We start from the raw sequence: 12,105 nt of genomic DNA on the forward strand, positions 1-12,105 counted from the left end.
CTCTTGGGTCACTCAATACCATTCAATCAACACCGCTGGGTTTGTGCCTCTTCCAGGATATAGAGCCAGACTCTCCAAGTTCAAATCCCAGCCCTGCCAGTTACAAGGTTGTAAGACTTCGGGCAAGTTTCCTAACTTACTTTGTCTCCGTCCCCTTTGGAGGATGGGCATAATGAAGGTATATGAGGTGACGCACATCCCCAATCCCAACACTCAGGAAGCTGGGGGTTGGACCTTAAGTTTTAGATAGGCTAGAGGATATAAAATGAAATATTGCTCTTCTACCCATCCCAAATACTAATAGTGCTGAGCGCGTGAGTGTGGGTTCAGGAATTAATCTGTCAAATGTAGCCAGCAGCACCCTCTCTCCCTTTTTCCATCTCAGTTCTTCTTACCTTGTTGGCCCTCCCTCCTTCACTCCTCACCACTCTCTCTGTCCCAGCTCTCCCTTGTCTCTTCTTCCCGAGTCTTCCCTGAGGTCCACAGCTGGCTTCCAGGAAGAGTAGGCACCAGCCATGAGTACAATGCCACAGCCATGTCAGGATCTATGCAGTGAATGGGCACCCATGAGAGAGCAGGGCTCCATGCTGCACGAACCCAAGGGAACATTTGCCCCTGTTTCCTGGCAAGCCCTTTTGGCCTGAGACATCGTGACGTTATTCCTAGCCAAAGACCCAAGCCCAAACACAAGAGGTAGCTAGGAACTCCATAAGCCCAGGACTCAGGAGGCTGAGGCAAGAGTTCAATGACAGCCTGGACTACATAAGGGAGGCTCTGCCTCAAAAGGGGGGAAATAGCAAGAACTCTTCCATATCCACCAAAAGCAAGCATGAGGTGCCTGACCAGAAATTCAGGGACCCATGAGAAGTAGGAGACAGGGAACTTAAGCATCGACAGAACCAGGCCCAAGGTTACCCAAGCCCAGACCTTCTAGCCTGAGCAGCCATGTGCGGAAAAACTCAGCCTCTCCAGTTTTATTTATTTATTATTTTGGTTTGGAGAGATCAGAATTTGCTATGTAGCTCAGGCTGGCCTCAGGGCAAGTGGACGAAGCAGGAAGGCAGGTAGGGTAGGTGCTGGGCCTGAGACATGAAATAGTGACTGGACAGCCATAGGATACCCCAAAAAGCCAAGGAAACCATGAGTAACTCACAGCTCCCCGCAGCTGGTCTTTGGAGTCACCTCCCAAGTTGCAGGCTCTAGCAAATGCTATGGAGACACCTCAGCTGTCGGCTTTCTTTAGAGATTGCCTCCAACTGCAGAAAAACTTCATCCAAGGCTCAGGCAGAAGCCAGAGATGATGTAACTGAGATGGTACTGAAAAGCTACCTTAGTCCTAAGCTCCCGGTAGTGTGAGCTGGGCTTTCACTGAGACCACATTCCATCTAACTTCTCCTCTGCCCGGCCTTGCTTCTGCCTTTTCCTCGTGACTGGCACCAGTCCCCCAACGCCTCCTAACTGACTTCCTACACACTCATCTCCAGCTCAGGTTCTGTTGGCTGAGAGAGCTCAGCTTCCATCATCACCTTTATTCTCAGGAGTGTCCCAGGTAGGATGAGACGTTACATAGTCCCACGGGCTCTAGGAATCCTCCCAGGTCACACACAGCGTTTGTCACTGCTCACTCTAATTACTTATTTAATAATACCACATCGAAAGTCTCAAGAGGCAGAGAAGGTATTAAGTTTCATCGTCAGTTCTGCAGAACCCAGGCCTGTCACAGCAGGTGCTCAATAAATATTTGTCAAGTGAATGAATAAACTACCTTATCTGAGGATTTGGAGATCGTGACACCTCTGGGAGAGAACGGCAGGGAACTGCTCTGAGCAGCTAAAATACAGAGCATGGCCACGGTGGCACAAGTGTGTCTACACTCCCGAACAGTCACCTGCCTTTGCTTTAATGCCTCCAGTATCTTGCCCCCTCCCAGTGCCATCCCACCCCTACCTGTAGCTCTCCACACAGTCATTCACCCCTCCCCCATTCCCACACTAGTGGGTCCAGCCCAGGCTTCGGTTCTCTGGGAGGTCGTGGGTTAGAGCTGGACCAAGTACTGTGATCTCAGGTGTCAGTAGGATACTCTGGCCTCCTTTGCCTTTTCCTTTAGCAAGATATCACCTGTGACAATGTCTGGGTGGATTTGTCTGCAGTCCCAGGAAGGACTCTGATTTTCATTGCATCTGTTTCTTAAAACCCCAACTCCTACCCGGGATTCCCTGAACCCCCTGCTTTTCCTTACCCCCTTTCCCCACTCTCCACTGTTGCCATTATCCTGTGACCCAGGGCATAGTCACAGTGCCTGCCAAGGTGAGACTTGCCTAATCACATAAATTACTGTGCGGTTACATGGTGTTTCCTCGGTACAGAGCATGCTCTGTTTTGTCTTGTTTGTTTTGGAATGCTGGGGATGGAGCCCAGGTCTCTATTCACACCACACAATACACTGAGTTATAACACATCTCCAGCCGTGACCACATGTGTTAGCATTTATTTTATTTTTATTTGATATGCATTGATGTTTTGCCTGCATGTATAAAAGGGTGTTGGAGTTCCTGGAACTGGAGTTACAGACAGGTGTGAGCTGCCATGTGGGTGCTGGGAATTGAACCCAGATTCTCTGGAAGAACAGTCAGTGCTCTTAACCACTGAACCATCTCTCCAGCCCCAGGACTACATTTTAAAGATGACCTTTAAGAGGCAACAGTCTTGGTTTGCTTGCCTACTCCACACCAGATGAGTAGAAGGCCAGGTGCAGCTGGGAAAACACCTACCTTGTAGACTTAACCCAGCCAGACACAGCAGCCTGGCAGTCAGTCACCTCCCCATGCCACTGAGGCTCCCAGAGTTCTAGCTGAGCTCCTGAAAACTGGAGCCAATCTGGCGAGCTGGCAGTGCCTGGGAGAGCTGGCAGACCGTCTCCTCTCTGCCCACCTACCTTGCTTCCCACTCTTGTCTCCCCTTAGTAAGACACACTCAGTAAAACTCACTGCTAACTGCGGAGCCAGATTCCAGGAAGTTCGGGCTGAGCAGGCTTCTGACAGCATTCATTCTCAATTCCTTTTTGCTTCTTAAAGGTCCCTGAGCCAGAGCTCAGCCTCGTGACCTTCCAGGCAGGATCCTGGCCACACTTTCTGCATGGTTCCCACCCTCCCCCCATAAGTACACTTCTCCCTTCTTGGGCCTTCTGAGAATCCTAGAAGGTCACTGGTGGAAAGGACCGTGTTGATAGCAAAGGAGGAAACCGAGAAACTGCGGCCCATCTAACTGCTCCCACCTGCCAGTACCCAGCTTCTAGAAGGGCCTCCATTATTTAGGTGCCAAGTGCTGTAGGACACTCTTCTCTCCCCAGACCCGACCGGGGATGAAATGAAAAGGTCTAGCTGTCCTATAAAAGAAGGTTTGGGGGTATTGCTGGCAAGTCACAAAGCCCAGAATAGGAGAGTGAAAAGCAGAGTGTTTCTTACCCCACCTCCATCAATCCAAGGGCTACAGAATTTTCTAGATGAAGGGTTATCTGAAAAGACTGTTAAACTAAGAGCAAAGTGATGGAGATGGAGCGAGGGGAGCTCATGAAGAGATTCGGGAGTGTTTTCTTAGCCTGTGATTTGTCTTGTAGGCATTATGGTGCAAGCATACATGTAAGGACCCTTTGAGGATGGGATCCTCACTCTTCGATCCCTTCCTGGACCATTAGCAAAGAACCAACCCTACCTAGACAGATGGACTATGTCTACCCCCTTGCAAAATGTTTATCATTTTATTCATTCCTTTCTTTAGCGAAGGTTTTTAGCGCCTGTGCCAGCTCACAATGGAACAACCATCCTCAAGGGAGATACAGCAACTATCCCCATGAAGTGTGTGACCCAATGGGTATAAAGAATGTCACAGCAAAGTGGTAATAAAGTCCCACATGAGCAGTAGGCAGGACTAACACAAGGAGCAGATGAGAGACTCAACTCAGGAAGGAGTCAAAGGCAGCCTATGCCAGGGGACTTGAAGGACAGCACCTCAGCCTCAGAGAGGGTTACTTTCCCCGGGATCACACATCTGGCAAGTGGTGGCTGCCCAGTCAACTCCCCATCCGTGTAAACGAACTGGGTTTGAATCCTGCCTTTTTCACTTTCTGCTTAAATTCCCCTAGGTACATTACTGAATTGTTCTTTGTCTCTGTTCCCTCATCATGTAAAAACAGAATATATGAAACCCGCCTGGACTGTATAGAAAGCCAAATGTATTAGCATAACAGTTCTTTCTGCATGGCCTTGGGACCCTCTGAAAATCCCAGAACTCTTTCAAGGGCTCCATGAAGTCAAAACTGTGCAAGATACTGGGACAGCACTTTATGGCATCATACAAATCAAATTCAGGCACCAATCTAGCTGCCTTTGAGTATGTTCATGAAAGACACTTAGGGAAATGTAAAATGTGACATTCTTTTCACTATTTTTTTATTTTATAAAATAAAATTAAATGGGTCAAAGAGATGCCTCAGTATACGACTGCTCTTCCAGAGGACCCAGGTTCAATTCCCAGTAGCCATGCAGCAGCTCACAACCGTCTGTTACTCCATTTCCAGGGGATCCAATGTCCTTTTTCGGGCCTCTTTGGGCACTGTATATACATGGTGCATAGGCATCCATGGAGACAAAACTATTCACATAAATTAAAAATAAATACAATTTTTTCAAAAAATATTATTTCTTATAAAGAGTGTATGGGAGTACACACCTATAATCCTAGCACTTGAGAGGCAGAGGCAGGAGGGTCAGAAGATCAAGGCACACAAATTCACAGCAAATTCACAGCAAATTCAAGGCCAGCCCAGGCTACATGAGACCCTGTCACAAAACAATGACTTTTCCTAGAGAACCAATTACTAAATATTTACTTTCCTGACACCAGATAAAGATCTACGTAAACAAAAGTTCTTTGGGGTCTTCAACAATTTCATTGCAAACTATCGAGCTTGAGAGCCACTGAATTAGCCTTTATAAAATGCGTCCATCAGTGCCAGATTTCTAGCAGGCCTTGGTCACTGTGAGCTGTTGGTCACCAGATTCATATGCTCAGAGAATGAACGTTGCTGGGGGTGGGGATGCATGCCAATAATGCCTGCACTTGGAAGATGGAGGCAGAAGGCAAAAACTCACATACATAAAACATAAACACTCATATACATAAAATGTTAAAAGAAAAACAAATCTTTCAAAAGCAAAAAGAAACTGGGTGTGGTGTCACACGCCTTAACCTGGGAGGTGGAGGCAGGTGGATCTCTTCGAGTTTGAGGTGTGATCATGCACAAAGGAGAGAGTGAACACCTCACAAGTAAATGACAATTTAAGCTAACACTATGTTAAGCTGGGACTTGATGAGCAGGCAGTGGGAAGCCATTAACACCTTTGAGTGAGACAGTAACAATGTAGAAAGTATAGCCTGGCATAGTGGCTGCACCCCAGGTGGATCACTGTGAGTTCAAGGCCAGCCTAGCTCTACATAGCGAGTTCCAGGATAGTCAGAGCTACACAGTGAGGTCCTGCCTCAAACAAACAAAACAGAAAAGAAGAGAAAGGATTGGCACAAAAAGCAAAGTAGGAAAAAAGGATGGGAGGAGAGGAAAAGGGAGGTTCCAAACACAAAGGGAACTGCTTTATAAACAAGTCAGTGTGACTCGGCACAAAAAGAGACAAAGACGATTTGGGGGCTGGCAGTGATGTTATTAGCACAGAGAGAGCAAAGTAGAGATGGAGCTGTCAGATGCCTAGTGGGCTGAAGGGTAGAAACATTCTCTGGTTAAGTGGCAATTCTAGTTTGGAGCTCAGGGTGAAGGTCACACCTGAAGGTGTCAATGCAGAAGTCAACAGTTAGGAGAAGACAATGAAAGGGGCAGCAAAACTGAAACGCTGCATCCAAAGCCCACAGAATCCTCTGCAGAATCCCCTCCCCTACTGCTCATGGCCCCGCATCCCAGATGTGCCCTCCATCCCTGCTCACATGGCCCCCGCATCCCAGATGTGCCCTCCATCCCTGTTCACATGGTCCCCGCATCCCAGATGTGCCCTCCATCCCTGTTCACATGGTCCCAGCATCCCAGATATGCTCTCCATCCCTGCTCACATGGCCCCCGCATCCCAGATGTGCCCTCCATCCCTGCTCACATGGTCCCCGCATCCCAGATGTGCTCTCCATCCCTGTTCACATGGTCCCAGCATCCCAGATGTGCCCTCCATCCCTGCTCACATGGTCCCCGCATCCCAGATGTGCCCTCCATCCTGTTCACATGGTCCTAGCATCCCAGATGTGCCCTCCATCCCTGCTCACATGGTCCCAGCATCCCAGATGTGCCCTCCATCCCTGCTCACATGGTCCCCGCATCCCAGATGTGCCCTCCATCCCTGCTCACATGGTCCCAGCATCCCAGATGTGCCCTCCATCCCTGCTCACATGGTCCCCGCATCCCAGATGTGCCCTCCATCCCTGCTCACATGGTTCCAGCATCCCAGATGTGCCCTCCATCCCTGCTCACATGGTCCCCGCATCCCAGATGTGCTCTCCATCCCTGCTCACATGGTCCCCACATCCCAGATGTGCTCTCCATCCCTGCTCACATGGTCCCCACATCTCAGATGTGCTCTCCATCCCTGCTCACATGGTCCCAGCATCCCAGATGTGCTCTCCATCCCTGCTCAAATGGCCCCCGCATCCCAGATGTGCCCTCCATCCCTGCTCACATGGTCCCCGCATCCCAGATGTGCTCTCCATCCCTGCTCACATGGCCCCAGCATCCCAGATGTGCCCTCCATCCCTGCTCACATGGTCCCCGCATCCCAGATGTGCTCTCCATCCCTGTTCACATGGTCCCAGCATCCCAGATGTGCTCTCCATCCCTGCTCACATGGTCCCCGCATCCCAGATGTGCCCTCCATCCCTGCTCACATGGTCCCCGCATCCCAGATGTGCTCTCCATCCCTGCTCACATGGCCCCCGCATCCCAGATGTGCCCTCCATCCCTGCTCACATGGTCCCCGCATCCCAGATGCGCTCTCCATCCCTGTTCACATGGTCCCAGCATCCCAGATGTGCTCTCCATCCCTGCTCACATGGTCCCAGCATCCCAGATGTGCTCTCCATCCCTGCTCACATGACCCCAGCATCCCAGATGTGCTCTCCATCCCTGCTCACATGACCCCAGCATCCCAGATGTGCTCTCCATCCCTGCTCACATGACCCCAGCATCCCAGATGTGCTCTCCATCCCTATTCACATGGTCCCCACATCCCAGATGTGCTCTCCATCCCTGCTCACATGGTCCCAGCATCCCAGATGTGCCCTCCATCCCTGTTCACATGGTCCCAGCATCCCAGATGTGCCCTCCATCCCTGCTCACATGGTCCCCGCATCCCAGATGTGCCCTCCATCCCTGTTCACATGGTCCCCGCATCCCAGATGTGCTCTCCATCCCTGCTCACATGGTCCCAGCATCCCAGATGTGCTCTCCATCCCTGCTCATATGGTCCCTACATCCCAGATGTGCCCTCCATCCCTGCTCACATTCCACTCTCCATAGTTTCTTGGTACTGAGTCTCTCTATCTGGCTAATCTTTCCCAGGTCTCCATCTTCTGCCACTGTCCTAGTTCAGCTCCATCACATCCAACCTGACTTGCAGCCAAGCTCTGCAGCTGGCCTCCTGCTCTGCAACTCCACCACACTACCTATTTTGGAAAGGGAAATTGAACTAAGATTCCATTCTAGCAATTTAATCTGTCTTTTCCCCAGTGCTATCTGCTACTTATGCACTGCCTTGCCTTCCATAGTCCAGGTCATAGACTTCAGTGTCAGCTACATTTCTCTCCCTGCCCCTTACAGCTGGATTGACTGTCCTTCATCTCTATCTCCATGCCTTCACATGTCACTCCTGATCCCGTGTTACTGATTTGCCTGGCCTTCTCTCAATACACTTGCCCCTGCAGCAATCAGTGTAAGAGGTACCTCTTCCAGGAAGCCTTCTTTGATCTGTCCTATAAGACCTTCGTTCACCCAGTAGCTTCTCTGCCTTTTACACTGTATCGCTGAACCCCTTTGAATAGAAGGACTCTTGCCTCATTCATCACTATGTCACCAAGGACTTAGTCAAGGGCCAGTTGTATGCTTTGTACTCACTTAATGCTTGCTGGATGATTTAGTGAAGCCAGGAACGGAAGAGAACAAGGGAAGAAAGGCTAGGGGTTCGGAACTAAAACTTGGGGAGTGGTCAGTTGGTAGAATGCTTGTTTATCATACATGAAGCCCTGAGCCCAAAACATAGCAGAGGATCAGAAGTTCAAAAGCATCTTCCACCTTAGCTACGGAGATGCCGTCTTCAAAAAGAATAGGAATGAGCTGGTCATGGTGGCACACAGTGCTAATCCCTGCACCGGGGAGGTAGAGGCATGTGGATCTCTGTGAATTCAAGGCCAGCCAGGTCTATACAGTGAGACCCTGTCTCAAAAGGAGGAGGGACAGGAGGAGATGGATAGAAAACATAAAAGGACTGGCTCCAAATGTCACTGATTGTCAGGAGTATGTCCCCTTTAACTCCCTCTTTTAGGTCACACTTAGTCCTCTAGGAGTCTCCATGAGCCCCCTCTGAGAGGTTAGTCCCTATCATCCCCCATACCTAGGCTGTGTGCCCCGCTGTCCAACCTTCACTTTCTCTGCAGCTAACTGTGCCCTGCAAACTCACAGGCCAGCCAGAGGCTCTGGCAGGAAACTAGAAGGTAGAAGACAAGGAGAATCCAGGCTTTCCCTCCATCCCTCTTCTTCTTGAGTGGGAGCTGTGGAGGTGGGTGTGTCTGCCGTGTGGTTCTTCCCCAGTGACCCAGCCTCTGACTGCCCTGCCCTGTCTGGCCTTCCCACCAGGGGGCAGAAGTGGATTCCTGGTCACTGTCGTCTTCTGTTGGCCTTTGCCATTCTTCCTTCTCCTGTGTGATTTATCCCTCTGTGAAATACTGTTTGAACTTAGAACGGCTCTGCTGGCCAGGAGGGGTCCTGCGTGATACAATATATTCCACCCCTCCATCATCATGCACCCAATACCCAGGGTGACTCAACTCCTCATCTGAAATGACTTCGATTCTGCCAGTAACTACAGCAAAGGCTCCCTGAGGGCAGGGACCAGTCTAGACACTTAGTACTTATTTCCCAGCCTGACCTACAGGTGTTCAGCTCATCACATTGTGCAGCACAGAGAAAGAGGAGCTGAGATGAGAGCATTTAAAGGGAGCCAAGTTAGCGTGTGGTCACAGAGAGGAGAGGAGAGCAGAAATCATACTCGGGGAGTACATGCAAACGGAAGACACTGGGAAGCAGCATACAGGAAAGCCAGGATGCAGAAGGTGTCGTCGAGTTGGTTGGTTATTTTTAGGCTGGGAGCTTGGTGGCATTCATGGTTTGAAAGGAGGAGGCTAAAGGAGCAAGATGCTTTATGGCAGGAGATGCTGGGGTATTGGCTGTGGGATAATATGACCAAGTGGCCTCACGCCAGAAGGGACAGGGATGGTATGGATTTTTTTTTTTTTTTTGAGACAACATCTCCTGTAGCTCGGGTGGCCTTGAGCTCCCTATATGGCCAAGGACGACCCTAAGCTTCTGATCTTCTTTCCTCTACTTTTTGAGTGCTAGGATTGTAGGCCATACTGTCATCCTGGTTTATATGATGCTGGTGCAGGGGGTTGAGCCTAGGGCTTCATATCTGCTAGGCAAGCACTCTACAAACTGAGTCACATCTTCAGATGCTATGGAGACTGGGGTAGGAAGGTGAGTGAGAAGGGGAAAACCAGTTGAGAACTGAGAAGACCAGTCAAGCCAGGGATCCCTTTGATGGCACCAAAGTCAGAGTGGCGGGGGGGGGGGGTCTCAGGAGGGATGTCCAGGCATGCTCTCGGTAAGGTTATCTTTGTCCAGTGCTTGTCAGAGACTCCCATTTATATAGCTCCATCCTTTGTCAAGACTCAAACCTCTTTCCCTCTCATCTTAACACTTCTCCTCTCTCCTACCAGTTCTGTAGTCTCTGGTCTCCCTTCCATCACCCCAGTTATGTGGTAAGATGGGCCAGCAGGCAGAGGCCAGCAGCAGCAGGCAACAATGTGCCAGGAAATGTTTAGCAACTAGTTTGGATGGGGGGTGGTATGCTCAGGCTTATGCTATTTGTCAACTTCTATGGTGTAAGTAGTCCCACTGTAAGCTACCTCATGAGGTCACAGTCTGAAGAGCAGGTCTGTATCTATGTATCTGTTTCCTCCACTGCTTTCCATCCCCCACCTAGATGCGTGCGGGTTGAAGGCAGCGATGGGGCAGGTCCAAACTGGGGACCAGCAATAACGTCACGGCTGTAGTGCAAGCAGGTCCCTAGTGGGAGGGAGCATACCTTCTCCTCCAGGAATGTCTGCCCCTAGGCCTAGGTCCTCTCTCAAGTCATCCTCACACCAGCCCTCACCTGAACTCAAGATTAAGCAGGAATGTGGCCCCAAGACCCACAGGCATCAGGTGATTTGCCCAACGCCTTCTCACTAGACATGGCATCGTACCCGAAATGTGCTAAGGCCAAAAGACAGTCTCCCTTCTCCAGGACAAACAGAAAAGGATAAGTGACCCAAAGACAGCATTGTCTCACCACTGCACCCAATTCCACAGAACTGATGGGGGTACTTGCTCCTTGAAACCCAAAGTTTCTATGGAGTCCTGCCTGCAGGGGGTGTGATGTACTGTGCTGTTTGGATCCTGGTCTTTGGGTACGGAGAAGTGACCCTGGGCAAGTCACTTCTTTCCAGGCTTCAGGTTGTTCATCCATGGGACGAACAGTAATAATATGACAGGGTTCTCAAGAAGGGACAACTGCTTCTCCTGGGAATGGTTAGCAATATACAGAGACTTTCTTTTGTCACATGAGGTCTGGGAGCATGTTTTCCTAACCAAGCAGACTGTCAGGAATGCACTTAAATATCCTGCAATGACAAAGTCACAGGGCTCTCCAGTCAGTGACAATGAATTATCCAATACAAAATGTCAAGACTGAGGCTATCCAGTGAGGTTATGCACACAACACACTTAGTGTCTAGTTCACATTCTTTTGTTTGTGGCCTGATTGAAGACAGGGTCTGATGCTGCTCAGTCTGGCCTCAAACACACTCTGTAGGTGAAGATGGCATTGAACTCTTAATCCTCCTGCTTCCAATCTCAAGTGCTGGGATTCCAGCCATATGCCACTATATCTAGCTGGTTTATATTCTTAATCTCGTAAAAGCCAGAAGCTGAACAAATGAGAGCCAAGTATAATGACACATATATGTGAAAATGCTATGATGTAACCCATTCCTTTGCATGCTAACTTTAAGAATTTTTTTTAAAAAAGAGAAGTATAAACAAACATAAAACAGAGGAGCTAGGAATAGTAGCACATGCCTGTAATCCCAATACCGGAGAGGTGAAAGCATGAAGAAGTTTGAGGCGAGCCAGGGCTAAATAATGGGTTATAGGCCATAGAGACCTTACCAAGAGAGAAAGGAAGGAAGGAGAGAGGGAAAGAGGGAAAGAAAGAGAGAGAGAGGGAGAGAGAGAGAGAGAGAGAGAGAGAGAGAGAGAGAGAGAGAGAGAGAGAGAAGAGGACCAGGGATGGAACTCCGTGGTGGAATACTTGCTACGGTATGCAAGGCCCTGGGTTTGAACCTTCCAATCTGAAAACAAAACAGACCCCGCTGTGCTGTCAGCCTGGCACGTCTTACCCTTGTGTATCCAAGCCTGAAATAGATGGGACGTGAAACCCCGAGCACTGAACCCAACACAGCCCCAGGTGTGAGTCACCCTGTAAATGTCAATTATTTTATTTAAAGCCAAGTTGAAGCTGCACAAGTGACTCAGGGCTAGAAGACTGCCCAGACCATCACGACTTATTAGACCTGGACAAGGAAGTCACTTTTGCCTGGAATCTCTCCTAGAGAGTGGGTATTTCAAGATTCAGAGACACCCAGTGACCATGAGGAGAGGAGTGAGGGGCATTAGCATCTCACCTCACACACTGTAGGAAGAGACAGGAGAAGAGCAGCTGAAACCAAGAAGCCCTGCTTTCCCTG

The sequence above is a fragment of the Cricetulus griseus genome, chromosome 7, assembly GCF_003668045.3.
Source record: "Cricetulus griseus strain 17A/GY chromosome 7, alternate assembly CriGri-PICRH-1.0, whole genome shotgun sequence".
Taxonomy (NCBI): Eukaryota; Metazoa; Chordata; class Mammalia; order Rodentia; family Cricetidae; genus Cricetulus; species Cricetulus griseus.